This window comes from Zingiber officinale, chromosome 1B, assembly GCF_018446385.1.
Source record: "Zingiber officinale cultivar Zhangliang chromosome 1B, Zo_v1.1, whole genome shotgun sequence".
Taxonomy (NCBI): domain Eukaryota; kingdom Viridiplantae; phylum Streptophyta; class Magnoliopsida; order Zingiberales; family Zingiberaceae; genus Zingiber; species Zingiber officinale.
In genome coordinates, this window is record NC_055986.1 from 69,686,646 (window position 1) to 69,704,117 (window position 17,472).

Sequence of the window (17,472 nt, forward strand, 5' to 3'; positions counted from 1 at the left end):
AAAGGTTTCTCTTTTATTATAAAGGAAAAATATTGTTCTGTTTATTTAAAAGATATATTCTATTATAGTGCACCTCTGATGAACAGACTCTACATTCTAGACCTTGACAACCCTATCTATAACATAAATACCAAGAGGTTCAAGTCAAATGACTTGAATCAAACCTATCTCTGGCACTGTCGCTTAGGTCATATAAATGACAAGCGCTTATCCCAGCTCCATAAGGATGGTTTGCTGGACTCATTTGATTTTGAATCTTATGAGACGTGCGAGTCATGCCTACTAGGCAAGATGACCAAGACTCCCTTTAGTGTGCATAGCGAAAGAGCGACTGATTTGTTAGGACTTATACATAGTGATGTATGTGGCCCTTTCAATGTCGCTGCAAGAGGCGATTATAGGTACTTCATCACATTTACTGATGACTTCAGTAGATATGGTTGTGTACTTGATGACACATAAGTCTGAATCCTTTGAAAAGTTCAAAGAATTCAAGAATGAAGCACAGAACCAGCTTGGCAAGAGTATTAAGACGCTTCGATCAAATCGAGGTGGAGAATACCTTAGCCATGAGTTTCGTGACTATCTAGCTGAGTGTGGGATTCTATCCCAACTCACTCCTCCTGGAACACCATAGTGCAATGGTGTATCCGAAAGGAGGAATCGCACCCTATTAGTTATGGTACGATATATGATGAGTCACATAGATCTTCCGACATTCCTTTGGAGCTATGCTCTAGATACTGCAGCTTTTATACTCAACCGAGTTCCATCCAAGGCCGTAATAAAGACACCATATAGGATATGGACTGGGAGAGATGTCCAGGTGTCTTTTATGAGGATTTGGGGTTGTTAGGCTTATGTTAGACGTCAAGTCTCAGACAAATTAGGACTCAAATCCGACAAGTGCTACTTCATTGGATATCCCAAGGAAACTAAGGGATATTACTTCTACATTCCCAGTCAGCACAAGGTAGTTGTGGTAAAGACTGAGGTCTTTCTAGAAAGGGATTTTGTTTCTAGAAAGACTAGTGGGAGTACGTTCGATCTTGAAGAAGTTCAAGATGCGGACCATAGCACTGAAGCCTCGATGGAAGTTGAACTGGAACCACAAAGTGTTGTGGATGATGTTGTAGCACAAGGAGTTGAGGAACAACAACCAGTTCAAGTAGACATACCTCTTCGCAGATCTGATAGGGTACGTCGTCAGCCTGAGAGATACTCATTTCTCTTGTCTGACCATGATGACGTTGTGCTTATAGAGGATGAGCCTACCACCTATCATGCGATAAGGTTGCATTTGGTAAGTTCTATAGGCATGATGGGTTTTTATTTCGTGAAAATAGATTGTGTGTGCCTATGTGTTCGTTACGTGAATTATTCACTAGGGAAGCCCATGGTGGTTGATTGATGGGTCATTTTGGCGTTACTAAGACTTTAGGGGTTTTACAGGATCATTTCTTTTGGCCTCATATGAAACGCGACGTGGAAAGAATTTGTGAGAAGTGTATCACTTGCAAACAAGCTAAATTTAAATTGAAACCCCATGGCTTGTATACTCCTTTGCCTATACCTAGTGAACCTTAGACTGATATTTCAATGGACTTTGTTTTGGGATTACCCCGGACCACGAGGGGGAGAGATTCAATTTTTGTTGTGGTAGACAGATTCTCTAAAATGGCGCATTTCATTCCATGTCATAAAACCGATGATACATCACATATAGCTGAATTGTTCTTTAAAGAGGTTATCAGGTTGCATGGCATGCCTAGGACTATTGTCTCTGATAGAGATGTAAAATTTTTGAGTTATTTTTGGAAGACTTTGTGGGGGGAAATTAGGAACTAAATTGTTGTTCTCTACTACTTGTCACCCCCAAACTGATGGCCAAACTGAAGTGGTCAATCGAACCTTGTCCTTTTTACTTCGTGCGGTCATTAACAAGAATTTGAGAATATGGGAAGATTGTCTACCTCATGTTGAATTTGCTTATAATAGGAGCATACATTCTGCGACTAAATTTTCTCCATTTGAAATTGTTTATGGTTTCAATCCCTTGTCACCATTAGATTTGATTCCTCTAGCTGTAAGTGAGCATATAAACTTAGATGGTAAGCAGAAGGCCGAATTCGTAAAGAAGATTCATGAACAAGCACGACTGAATATTGAGAAAAGAACTCAGCAATACATGCAACAAGCTAACAAGGGGCGCAAGAAAATTGTGTTTGAACCAGGAGAATGGGTTTGGTTGCACCTTCGAAAGGAGCGATTTCTGGACAAACGTCGTTCTAAACTTCTACCTCGAGGGGATGGCCCATTTCAAGTATTAGAGCGCATCAATGATAATGCCTACAACCAGGAGGTGAGTATGGCGTACATTCTACTTTTAATGTTGCTGACTTATCCCCGTTTGATGCAGGTGATGATTTGAAGACAAATCCTTTTCAAGAAGGGGAGAATGATGTATGCCCAAGGGCTGAAGATAGGAGAGATCAGTTATCACTTCCGGAAGGCCCAATTACAAGACTACGGGCAAAGCGTTTCAAGGAAGTACTAAATGGGCTAATCAAAAAACATTGGGAAGACTATGAGCAAGAAGAAACCAAGATAATCGTAACTGCTAGTCGTGGCCTAATCCACGTAATCGGGCATAACCATCCATGACTGGCCACGCTTAACGGAAGAACGCTAATAAGCATGCAAAGCATGGGAATTCGTTCATGCATGAAGACTTAAGTATTTTAGATTGTTTAATGAAGCATGCAACTTGGGACTCTAATTGTGCATGCATTTATTTTGTTTTGGGTTTCTAGATAGCTTGCATGAGACATGCAACATTGGGACTCTAATTGTGCATGTACTTATCTTGTATTTTTCCTTGTTCACTCCCATTATATAAGGGAGGGACATCTTAGTATGAAGCAACTTAGTTTTTGGTGAGATTGTGTGCTCTCTTAGTTCTTGAAAGAACTTGCTGAACTTATCGAGTCTACTCTCGTGGCGTTCAACCCATCGAAACTTATTACCCCTAGGTGTGGTGTTTCTTTCCTTCGTAGGCTTGGTTCGTGCCAATTCTTGGTTACGGGTCAAGGCTCACACTCTTGTCGTTTAGTTCTTGGGGTTCTATCCACCTTTGTTTCGGGTTCCATCACATTTGTTGGTGGGGTTCGTATCATAATGGAGGTTACAAATTCCCTTTGCTTTAATGTGGCCGGCCACATTAAAAGAGAGGAGTTACAATGTTGTGGCTGGCCATTAAGGGGAATGAATGGGATTCATTTTCATTCAAGGCATTTTTGATTCCATCTTCTTCCTTGCTCTCTCTTCTTGCTTCCCCTCTCCTCATCTTGTCGAGACCTTCTTGGAGTGCTAGCACACTCTAAGGTTCTCCCTCCATCGAGTTGTTCGTGTGGATACTTCTAGAGGGTTGTCTACTTTGACAATCTTGAGATCCGGCACCTTGGACGAGCGGGATTCGCAAAAGGCACGCATCAAGGGTAAAACTCGTACTCTAATGTAGATCTAGAGTTTGTAAACTCGTACTCGTAGGTTTTTCGTGTTAGTTAGAGCTCTAGAGCCAATCATTTGATGATTGTAGGGACTCATGTATATCATATTTTTTTTGTATATTAATAAAGGCATTGGTTTTTGGTTATTATGCTTATTTGTATTAGTGTCAGATAAAATAAGTATAGTAACATCCTTGAGTAGAACGTTCATACCTATATCAATCGATTAGTTGAATCGATAGTGAGATGATATAGGGAACACTACTCTAAATCATTCCTAGTCGAGTATTAACATTCAGGGACAATGTTAATACAATAAGACTAGCATGTAGGTCAGCTCGATGACTTGATCTCACAAGTCATGGATATAGAGATATCAAGCTGACACATGGGTATGCATTAGAGAATGTATACTGAATGACCCGCCATGAGAAAGTATCATGGATCCTTAGACCTGAAGTCACCAAGGATCCCTACATAAGGAGTTATGTACTTTAGTTTCGTCAAACGTCACCCGTAACTGGGTGGACTATAAAGGCGATTACTGGGTATATAACAAATTATGCAGAGGGATGTGAGTGATGTAGATGGGATCTAACTCAACTTATGGGAGAACCCACAAGTGTGCTAGCACTTTCTAGGGCTCTCGGATTGGATCTAAAAGGTGAGAAAGGAGAGAAGGGAAAAAGGAACTCACACACTCCTCTAGGTACTCTCCTTTTGTGACCTTCACACCACCTAGTTGCTTGGAATCAACTCTCACTTCTTCTCCACCATGAAGCCACGACCATCAGCAAGCTCGAGAGAGGGAGAAGCACCCAAGGAAGAAGAAGCATTGAACACCATTCAATTGCCACCAAATGAAACCCTCTCCTCACTTAGTGTGGCCGGCCACCACATGTGTAACCCCCACATTAATGTGGCCGGCCAAATTAATGGAGGTTACACACCATTATATAAGGGGATGATGTGGCATGCCATGTAGGATGAGTCATCCTCATGATGTGTCAATTCATCAAGTCAAAACTTGATGTGTCAACCTCTATTTGGTCAAGTCAAACTTGACCAATGCTCTTCCTTGTTGAGTTAAATTCAAGCTTTGATTCAAGTCAATTTTAATTTAATGAATCTCAATTCATTAATATAAATTGACTCATGAATCAAATTTAAATTATACTCATTCAACAATTGAATCTAATTGAGTCTAACTCAATAAGTCTAATTTGAATCCAATCTTTGATTCATCATATGAATCTAATCCTATTGGTTCATCATATAAACCTAATCTCCATGCACATGTTCTTTGTGTGTGACCCAATAGGTTCTTGTAACGTTGGCAATGTTATAAACTCCTTTAAAAACATAAGCAATGAGTGGCATCTAGCAATACATCATTGCTACCCAAGTTACAAGAAATGTTGAGATCCAACATCACCTTGTGACTACTAATTGTGACTCCTCACAATATGTGACAAGTGTCCTTCTATCCTAGACATCTAGATTGATCAATGTGAGGCATAGACCGTGTCATCCTCTGACCAATCTAAATCTTGAACTCCAAGTAGACTCACTCAATCAAATGAGCTCAATATCCTATATTGACTCATTTGGGCATGGTCATGCACTTCGTCGTCTCACTCTATCAAGAATATTGATGTCTCTCCCGTCATATAGGAGGGATAGATCCCATCTACATCACTCACATCCCTCTGCATAATTTGTTATATACCCAGTAACGCCTTATGGGTGACGTTTGACGAAACTAAAGTACATAACTCCTTATGTAGGGATCCATGGTGACTTCAGGTCTAAGGACTAGTAGTCATACTAATAGCCACATGAGAAAGTATATGACACTCATATAACGATCCATGATACTTTCTCATGGCGGGTCATTCAGTATACATTCTCTAATGCATACCCATGTGTCAGCTTGATATCTCTATATCCATGACTTGTGAGATCAAGTCATCGAGCTGACCTACATGCTAGTCTTATTGTATTAACATTGTCCCTGAATGTTAATACTCGACTAGGAATGATTTAGAGTAGTGTTCCCTATATCATCTCACTATCGATTCAACTAATCGATTGATATAGGTATGAACCTTCTACTCAAGGACGCTATTATACTTAGTCTATTTGGCACTAATACAAATAAGTATAATAACCAAACAAATGCCTTTATTAATATACAAGAATATGATATACATGAGTCCATACAATCATCAAATGATTGGCTCTAGGGCTCTAACTAACAGGTTTGCCATGCAGAACTCCAAGAAGAGATTTCTGCCGATGTCACATGGCGTGAGTCTTTCGAAGACTCAAGGTCCCTCTTCTAGAGAGGAGAGAGACCGCATGGATCAGATCCCTTATGCCTCAGCCATAGGATCGATCATGTACGCCATGCTATGTACTCGACCTGATGTCTCGTATGCTTTGAGCATGACGAGCAGATACCAGTCAGATCCAGGTGAAAGTCACTGGATAGCGGTCAAGAATATTCTTAAGTACTTAAGAAGGACTAAAGAATATTTCTTGATATATGGAGGCAATGATGAGCTAGCTGTAAAGGGTTACAGTGATGCTAGCTTCCAGACCGACCAGGATGACTATAGATCGCAGTCGGGGTTCGTATTTTGCATTAATGGTGGTGCTGTCAGCTGGAAGAGTTCGAAGCAGGATACAGTAGCTGATTCTACAACAGAAGCCGAGTACATTGCTGCATCAGAGGATGACTCATCCTACATGGCATGCCACATCATCCCCTTATATAATGGTGTGCCACCTCATGGAGGTTACACACCATTAATCCTCTTACTGTGGCCGGCCACATTAATGTGGGGGTTACACATGTGGTGGCCGGGCACACTAAGTGAGGAGTGGGTTTCATTTGGTGGCAATTGAATGGTGTTCAATGCTTCTTCTTCCTTGGGTGCTTCTCCCTCTCTCTAGCTTGCTGATGGTCGTGGCTTCATGGTGGAGAAGAAGTGAGAGTTGATTCCAAGCAACTAGGTGGTGTGAAGGTCACAAAAGGAGAGTACCTAGAGGAGTGTGTGAGTTCCTTTTTCCCTTCTCTCCTTTCTCACCTTTTAGATCCAATCCTAGAGCCCTAGAAAGTGCTAGCACACTTGTGGGTTCTCCTCTCCATCTTTGAGTGGTAGAAGACCACTCCTTGTTCGTGTGGATACCGCTAGAGGACCGTTCACTTGACGGTCTCGAGATTCGGCTACCTTTTGGATGTTGCGGGATTACGAAGGGCACGCATCAAGGGTAAATGTTTTTCCCTCGTAGATCTAAGAGTCGATCGTGTTTTAAACTCGTACTCGTATTTTTTGAAAGTTTTACCTTGCACGAGATCCGTGGCTTGGACGATTCGGGGTTTCGCGGCCCGAAAAACCCAACAGTGGTATCAGAGCCACGTGCAAGGCTTGTACGAGTTTGTTTTTATTTTTATGAAAAATAAAACCCTTCTGTGATTTTCTGTAAAAATTAGTTTTTTATGATTTTATGGGTAATTTTTCCGTAGAAGCGAAGCACAAGTGTCTCGGCACTTGTAGGCTTCGGCTACCGGAAAGATCTTTCAAAACCGGCTTCGTTTCGCCCCAAATCCGTTTGGGACAGCGGGCTTGGGTGCCATTAGATCGCAAAGGAGAAACTCACGATGGTTAGATCGTGGGTAGGGGTACTGCCCCTAACCCCCCAAGGGGATTTGCTCCGCGATTGTACCCGAAATCGCTTAAAACGAACCCGCCGGGAAGATTTTTCCGAAACGGCAATGTCTAGGCCCAAATCGTTTTGGGACAGTGGGTTTAGGCGCTGTTGGATCGAAAACAAACCCTCGCGATGGTTAGATCGCGGGTAGGGGCGCTGCCCCTGGGCCCCGCAAGGGGATCCGCTAAACGGGACCGCCGGGAAATTTTACTCGTAAAATTGTAAAAATTATTTTAAAAATTATAGAAAATTATGAAAATATATAATTTTGAATTATATATTAATTTTTTGATAGTCATGGCCCAAAAACCCAATATGATTGGATTGTGTTGTAATTCATAATACGGCCTGCGTGCCGTTATGTGTTTGCGCGTGTTGTATGTTTTTATTTTTCCGTGACCTGCGCGTCGTGCCTTTCTCTTATATTCTTGTTGTAAATTAGATTTAGACTCGAATGTAACTCGAGTTTCAAATTGTAATGTACAAATTGGAGCGGTGGAGGGTCCACACGAGACGGAGTTCCGAGGCGGGCACGAGCAACACAAGGTGGTCAAAGGGAGGAGCTTGGAGAAGCTGTTGACCCTAGGTTGACCAATCGATCTTCTCATTGGCTTGAGAAGATCGTAGTAGGGTCATGACTAAATCACAAATAAATTAATTAATTGCTTGTGTATGTGATGCATGTTTAATAAATAATTAATTAATTAGTGCCTTACGATTAGATTAGATCTAAGTCGTGCACATGATGCACCCTTGCGATTAGATTAGATCTAAGTGTGCACAAGATGCATCCTTTTCGATTAGATTAGATCTCGATCGAACCAACTCTAAATGCCTAACCGTGCCGTGATACCTATCACTACCTCGATCACATGTATTGTTGAATCTGCCAAAGAAGAGCAATACATATTATCTTGGTAGGGTACGGAGGGACAATCTTGGTCCCGCCTATCAACGCATGGGTGAATACAAGCTCAATTAGATTGAGTATTCCTAGTTACTCGGTTGGATCGAGTCAACTATAGGCATTATTCCAACGGTTGAAAAAGATAGATCAAAATCACATCTATATTAACTCTCGGGCGTATTAGCCCAAACTAACTCGAGTTTTAATATAAATGCGGATATTGATTTTATAAACAAGAGTTGCATAGAGATGTAATTGGTAATCGTTACCTACCGATCATACTAAGCCTTGGGCGTATTAGCCAAAGCTAACTCAAGGGTTAGTATGATGAGGATCTTGTCCCACAAGAATTATAGAATTCAGTGGGAGCATCATTTAATTGATGGCCTAATTAAATGATTTTAAAAGAATATGATATTTATTTCTGCAAATTTTCTGTTGTAGATAACCATGACGTCAAATACGAACATTTTCTCTCTGCGATTTGTCCTTAAGAAGGACAAGCTCAACGGAACAGACTGGTACAGGAACCCGAGAATAGTTCTCACCCAAGAACGTAAACTGTACGTTCTGGAGCATCCCATTCCGGAGGCACGCGAGCAAACCGAGATGCTTACAAGAAGCATCAAGATGACGCATTAGATGTGTCTTGTCTTATGCTCACAACCATGAACTCGAGCTCTGAAGCAACATGAGTTGATGAGCGCTACGATATGGTTGAACATCTTTGTCACCTATATCAAGGACAAGCAAGGCCTGAAGAGGAACTCCAAAGAATACTGGAAGATCTTAAGAAGAAGAGAAATAAGATTTCTACTTCAGGTATAAATGTTATAGAAGTCAACCTCTCTATTTCTTCATTGTGGGTATTAGATACGGGATGTGCTTCGCACATTTGTACTAAGTTGAGGAATAGCAGGGTATTGACGAAGGGTGAGATAGACCTACGAGTAGGCAATGGAGCACGAGTTGTTGCTATTGCTGTAGAACTTATCATCTATCCCTTCCCTCTGGGCTTGTACTAGAATTAGATGATTGTTGTTATGTGCCTGCCTTAACTAAGAACATAATTTCCGTTTCTTGTTTGGACAAGAAAGGATTTTCGTTTATAATAAAGAACAAATGTTGTTCCGTCTATTTAAACGATATGTTTTATTGTAGTGCACCTCTGATAAACGGACTCTATATTCTAGATCTAGAGAGCCCTATCTATAACGTAAATACCAAGAGGTTCAAGTCAAATCACATGAACTAAACATACCTCTGGCACTGTCGCTTAGGTCATATAAATGACAAGCGCTTATCCCAGCTCCATAAGGATGGTTTGCTGGACTCATTTGATTTTGAATCATATGAGATATGCGAGTCATGTCTACGAGGCAAGATGACCAAGACTCCCTTTAGTGGGCGCAGAGAGACTGATTTGTTAGGACTCATACATAGTGATGTATGTGACCCTTTCAATGTTGCTGTATAGGCGGTTATAGATACTTCATCACATTTGACTTCATAGATATGGTTATGTGTACTTGATGTCACATAAGTCGAATCCTTTGAAAAGTTCAAAGAATTCAAGAATGAAGCAACTTAGCAAGAGTATTAAGATACTTGATCCGATCGAGGTGGTGAATACTTAAGCCATGAGTTTCGTGACTATTTAGGTGAGTGTGGATTCTATCCCAACTCACTCCTCTGGAACACCACAATGGAATGGTGTGTCCGAAAGGAGGAATCGCACCTTATTAGATATGGTAGGTCTATGATGAGTCACAGATCTTGTCTATGGGGATATGCTCTAGACACGGCAGATTTCATTCTCAACCGAGTTCCATCTCAGTGAAAAAGACACCATATAGGATATGGATTGGGAGAGATGCCTGTGTCTTTCATGAGGATTTGGGGTTGTGAGGCTTACGTGACGTCAAGTCTCGGACAAATTAGGACCCAATCCGACAAGTGCTATTTCATCGGATATCCCAAGGAAACTAAGGGATATTACTTCTACATTCGCATCAGGACAAGGTAGTTGTGGCAAAGACTGGGGTCTTTCTAGAAAGAATGTTCGATCTTGAAGAAGTTCAAGATGCGAACAATAGCACTGATGCCTCGATGGAAGTTGAACTGGAACCACAAAGTGTTGTGGATGATGTTGTTCCACAAAGAGTTGAGGAACAACAATCAGTTCAAGTAGACATACCTCTAGGGTACGTCGTCAGCCCGAGAGATACTCATTTCTCTTGTCGACCATGATGACATTGTGCTCATAGAGGATGAGCCTACCACCGGAGGCGTGATGAGACCAGATTCGAAATGGCTAGAAGCCATGAGATCGAGATGGAATCCATGTACACCAACCAAGTATGGATTTTGGTTGATCCACGAAGGGTAAAACCCATTGGGTGTAAGTGGGTCTTTAAGAGAAAGAGGCATGGATGGACTTATCTATAAGGGTCGCTTAGTAGCTTAAGGTTTCAAATGATTCATGGTATTGACTATGATGAAACCTTTCTCCATAGCGATGTTTAAGTCCATTCGGATCATGCTTGCTATTCGACCTACCATGACTATGAGATATGAAGATGGATGTCAAAACCGCGTTGCTGAAACCTACTCGAGGATGTGTACATGACACAACCTGTGGGTTAGCATACTAGTAGAGTATGCAAGCTGCATAGGCCCATTTATGGACTAAAGCAAGCTTCTCGGAGCTGGAATCTTCGATTCGATGATGCGATCAAACAGTTTAGTTTCATCAAGAACGAAGATGAGCCTTGTGTCTACAAGAAGGTTGTAGGGGACATAGTTGTCTTCCTCATATTGTATGTGGATGACATACTACTCATTGGGAAGGACATCCCTATGCTTCAGTCTGTCAAGACCTGGCTAGGGAGTTGCTTCTCAATGAAGGACTTAGGTGAGGCAACCCGCATTCTAGGGATTCAGATCTATAGAGATAGATCTAAGAGATTGCTTGGCCTTGTTGGGTTCTTCGGGCCGCGAAAACCGCTTTTCGCGTCGCGGAAACCCCGAATCGCCCAAGCCACGGATCTCGTGCAAGGTAAAACCGAACGAAAATACAAGTACGAGTTTGAAAAACTTTACGATCTACAGTAGATCTACAAAAGAAAACACTTTATACCTTTGATGCGATGCCCTTCGCGTTCCCGCTCGTCCAAATGATGCCGGATCTCAAGACCATCAAGCGCCGGTCCTCTAGAAGTATCCACACGGACACACTAGATGGAGATGACCAAAAAACCAAGGTGTGCTAGCACCTATGTGGTTCGGCCAAGGGAGGAGAGGGAGAGGGAGAGCTTGAGAGGGAGAAGGAAGAAGATGCACACAAGTGAATGAAAAATGAATTTTTCACACAAAAACCAAGTGGCCGGCCACTTTCAAAAATCACATTAATTGCATTAATTGCAATTAATATGAAACCATTAAGAGAGTGGCTTTGTAACTTCCATGAGGTGGCACCCATGATGATGTGGAACATCATTATTGGTCCACCTAATGCAAACTCACCAATGAGGTGGCAAAAGGTCAAGTCAAAATTGACCTTTGGTCTTCCTTCTCAAGTCAAGTCAAACTTGACTCAATCTCTACCATGGTGGATCTAATCCAACCATTTGATTCGAGCCAACTTAATATAATGAATCTAATTCATTAAATTAAATTGATTCAATGAGTCAAAATCTAAATTAGACTCATTTAACACATGAATCAACTTGAGTCGAACTCAAGTTAGCCCAATTAGGATTACTCTTAATCCAATTTGATTCATCAAATGAATCTAATCCTCTTGGTTCATCATATGAACCTAATCTCCACCTAATTATCCTATGTGTGTGACCCTATAGGTTCTTGTAACGTTGGCAATGCCCTAAACCCATTTAGGAGCATAAGTAATGAGCGGTATCTAGCAACACATCATTACTACCCAAGTTACAAGAATGTCGAGATCCATCATCACCTTGTGAATACCAATTGTGACTACTCACAAAATAATGACAAGTGTCCTTCTATCCTAGACATCTAGATTGATCAATATGAGGCATAGACCGTGTCATCCTCTAATCAATCTAAATCTTGAACTCCAAGTAGACTCACTCGATCAAATGAGCTCAACATCTAATGTTGACTCATTTGGGCATGGCCATGCACTTAGTGGTCTCACTCTATCAAGAATACCGATGTCGCTCCCGTCATATGGGAGGGATAGATTCCATCTACATCACTCACATCCCTCTACATAATTCGTTATATACCCAGTAATCGCCTTTATAGTCCACCCAATTACGGGTGACGTTTGACGAAACTAAAGTACATAACTCCTTATGTAGGGATCCATGGTGACTTCAGGTCTAAGGACTAATAGTCATACTAATAGCCACATGAGAAAGTATATGACACTCATATAATGATCCATGATACTTTCTCATGGCGGGTCATTCAAGATACATTCTCTAATGCATACCCATGTGTCGACTTGATATCTCTATATCCATGACTTGTGAGATCAAGTCATCGAGCTGACCTACATGCTAGTCTTATTGTATTAACATTGTCCCTGAATGCTAATACTCGACTAGGAATGATTTAGAGTAGTGTTCCCTATATCATCTCACTATCGATTCAACTAATCGATTGATATAGGTATGAACCTTCTAGTCAAGGACGCTATTATACTTAGTCTATTTGGCACTAATATAAATAAGTATAATAACCAAACAAATGCCTTTATTAATATACAAGAATATGATATACATGAGTCCATACAATCATCAAATGATTGGCTCTAGGGCTCTAACTAACAATCTCCCACTAGCACTAGTGCCAATCAAGATAGGCTCTAAGGCCTAAAGACCTAGTGTGACCATCATGCTTCCTCCGTGCCAAAGCCTTGGTCAAGGGATCTGCGATGTTAGCCTCTGTAGGTACTAAATCTTCACATCTCCTCTATCGATAATCTCTCGAATGAGATGGGCGCGTGATATGTGCTTGGTCCGTTGGTGTGAGCGAGGTTCCTTCGCTGCGCTATAGCTCCATTGTTGTCACAATAGAGCTCAATCGGTCGCCGATGGCTAGGAACCACCCCAAGTTCGAGTTGAACTTGTGGAGTGTCACTGATGCTTTACTACTTGCCATAGAATCTTCAAGGTATAGACCATTAATGCTATGACATCGCACCCAGAATTCGGTCATCAGCATGCTTTGAATCGTTACGGTTGGCATCCGTACTTCTATATCTTCCATCATAGCCTCTCTATTGTAGTCAAGAATATTCTGACCGCCATTCTGACTTTTATCCGACTTGTCGTGACTCCAAAGCATCGACGTAATGACGTCGTCGAGCCCGAGTACATGGTGATCGATCCTATGAGGCATAAGGATCTGATCCATGCGCTCCCTCTAAGAGGGACCTTGAGTCTTCGAAGACTCACGCCATGACATGACAAATCCCTTCTTGGAGTTCGCATGGCAAACCGAAGGAGTACCTTGTCAATATATGACTTAGGCCAAGCAATCTCTTAGATCTATCTCTATAGATCAGTATCCCAAGAATGCGAGATGCCTCACTAAGTCCTTCATTGAGAAGCAACTCCCTAGCCATGTCTTGATCAAGCATAGGGATGTCCTTCCCAATGAGTAGTATGTCATCCACATATGAGGAAGACAACTATGTCCCCTACAACCTTCTTGTAGACACAAGGCTCATCTTCGCTCTTGATGAAACCAAACTGTTTGATCGCATCATCGAATCGAAGATTCCACTCCGAGAAGCTTGCTTTAGTCCATAAATGGACCTATACAACTTGCATACTCTACTATACAAAACCCTCAGGTTGTGTCATGTACACATCCTCGAGTAGGTTTCCATTCAGAAATGCGGTTTTGACATCCATCTGCCATATCTCATAGTCATGGTAGGCTGCAATAGCAAGCATGATCCGAATAGACTTAAACATCGCTACTGGAGAAAAGGTTTCATCATAGTCAATACCATGAATCTGCTTAAAACCTTTAGCTACCAAGCGACCCTTATAGATAAGTCCATCCATGTCAGTCTTTCTCTTAAAGACCCACTTACACCCAATGGGTTTTACGCCTTCAGGTGGATCAACCAAAGTCCATACTTGGTTGGTGTACATGGACTCCATTTCGGATCTCATGGCCTCTAGCCATTTCTCAGAATCTGGTCTCATCACAGCTTCCTGATAGGTGGTAGGCTCATCCTCTATGAGCATTACGTCATCATGGTCAGACAAGAGAAATGAGTATCTCTTAGTCTGACGACGTACCCTATCAGACCTGCGAAGAGGTATGTCTACTTGAACAAGTTGTTGTTCCTCAACTCCTTGTGGAACAACATCATCCACAACACTTTGTGGTTCCAGTTCAATTTCCATCGAGGCATCAGTGCTATTGTTGGCATCTTGAACTTCTTCAAGATCGAACGCGCTCCCACTAGTCTTTCTAGAAAGACCCCAGTCTTTGCCACAACTACCTTGTGCTGACTGGGAATGTAGAAGTAATATCCCTTAGTTTCCTTGGGATATCCAATGAAATAGCACTTGTCGGATTTGGGTCCTAATTTGTCTGAGACTTGACGTCGTACGTAAGCCTCACAACCCCAAATCCTCATGAAAGACACCTGGGCATCTCTCCCATCCTATATGGTGTCTTTATCACGGCCTTTGATGGAACTCGGTTGAGTATGAAAGCTGCCATGTCTAGAGCATATCCCCATAGATATGTCGGAAGATCTGTGTGACTCATCATAGATCGCACCATATCTAATAAGGTACGATTCCTTCTTTCGGATACACCATTCCACTGTGGTGTTCCAGGAGGAGTGAGTTGAGATAAAATCCCACACTCAGCTAAGTAGTCACGAAACTCATGGCTTAAGTATTCACCACCTCGATCTGATCGAAGTACCTAAATACTCTTGCCAAGCTGGTTCTGTACTTCATTCTTGAATTCTTTGAACTTTTCAAAGGATTCAGACTTATGTGTCATCAAGTACACATAACCGTATCTACTGAAATCATCAGTAAATGTGATGAAGTACCTATAACCGCCTCTAGCAGCAACATTGAAAGGGACACATACATCACTATGTATGAGTCCTAACAAATCAGTTGCTCTCTCGCTATGCCCACTAAAGGGGGTCTTGGTCATCTTGCCTCGTAGGCATGACTCGCATATCTCATATGATTCAAAATCAAACAAACCTTCCTTATGGAGCTGGGATAAGCGCTTGTCATTTATATGACCTAAGCGACAGTGCCAAAGGTATGTTTGGTTCATGTCATTTGACTTGAACCTCTTGGTACTAATGTTATAGATAGGGCTCTCAAGATCTAGAATATAGAGTCCGTTTATTAGTGGTGCACTACAATAGAACATATCTTTCAAATAAACAGAACAACATTTGTCTTTTATTATAAAAGAGTATCCTTTCTTGTCTAAACAAGAAACTGAAACTATCTTCTTAGTAAGAGCAGGCACATAACAACAATCATCTAAATCTAGTACAAGCCCAGAGGGCAGAGATAGCTGATAAGTGTTGGAACCACTGCCCTGCTATTTCTCAGCGCCTGCACATCAGTACAAATGTGAGAAGTACATCCAATATCTAATACCCATGATGTAGAAATAGATAGATTGACTTCTATAATATATACCTGAAGTGGAAGTCTCACTTCACTTCTGATCCTCCAAGTATACCTTGCGGTTCCTCTTCCATCCCATTCGGCCTGGGCAGGTAGCATCCGACCCTCCTTTAGGCTCAAAGGCCTTGCCTTTGCCCTTGGTTTGGGACTTTCCTCACCTTTGGGCTTGCCCTTGCTTGGACCATCGAATGGGCTTAACCTTCTTAAGGTTAATCTCGTCAGTAACATACTAAAGTAGTGCGGCGTGCTTGTCATCTGCTTCATGTTATAGTTGAGAACGAATTGACTATAGCTATCTGAGGACTGCAAGATCAAGTCGTGCCGACTCTTGCCAAGTGGGAACCCTAGGTCTTTGTAGTTCTCTATGACATCATCATCTTGAGTACTAGGACCGGAGACCGTCGACATCTTGCTGATCAAACATGCCTTTCGAGATCTCAAATCTCTCATGCCTCGCTTGTCCACGATATAGTTGGCGAAGATGCTCAACCATATCAAAGTGCCCATCAACTCATGTTTGCTCAAGCTCGAGTTCATGGTCGAGCATTAGCAGACACATCTAATGTCGCGTCTTGATGCTTCTTGTAAGCATCTTTGTCGCCTCATGGGGCATTGGCGGGAGGAGCCTCCGAATGGGCTGCTCCAGAACGTCTGACTACGCTCCTGGGTGAGAACTATTCTCAAGTTCCTGTACCAGTCCAGGAAATTCGCTCCGTTGAGCTTGTCCTTCTCAAGGATAGATCGCAGGGAGAAGGAATTCGTGTTCGACGTCATGGTTATCTACAACAGAAAAATTTGCAGAAATAAATATCATATTCTTTAAAAATCATTTAATTAGGCCTTTTAATTAAATGATACTCCCACTGAATTCTATAATTCTTGTGGGACAAGATCCACATCATACTAACCCTTGAGTTAGCTTTGGCTAATACGCCCAAGGCTTAGTATGATCGGTAGGTAACGATTACCAATTACATCTTTATGTAACTCTTGTTTATAGAATCAATATCCGCATTTATATTAAAACTCGAGTTAGCTTTGGCTAATACGCCCGAGAGTTAATATAGATGTGATATTGATCTATCTTTCCAACTATTGGAAGAATGCCTATAGTTGACTCGATCCAACCGAGTAACTATGAATACTCAATCTAATTGAGTTTGTATTCACCCATGCGTTGATAGACGGGACCAAGATTGTCCCTCCGTATCCTACCAAGATAATATGTATTGCTCTGCTTTGGCAGATTCAACAATACATATGATCGAGGTAGTGATAGGTATCACGGCACGGTTAGGCATTAGAGTTGAGTCGATTGAGATCTAATCTAATCGAGAAGGGATGCATCTTGTGCACGACTTAGATCTAATCTAATCGCAAGGGTGCATCATGTGCACGACTTAGATCTAATCTAATCATAAGGCACTAATTAATTAACTACTTATTAAATATGCATCACATACACAAGCAATTAATTAATCTATTTGTGATTTAGTCATGGCCCTACTACGATCTTCTCAAGCCAATGAGAAGATCAATTGGTCAACCTAGGGTCAACAGCTTCTTCAAGTTACTCCCTTTGACCACCTTGTGTTGCTCGTGCCCGCCTCGGAACTCTGTCTCGTGTGGACCCTCCACCGCTCCAATTTGTACATTACAA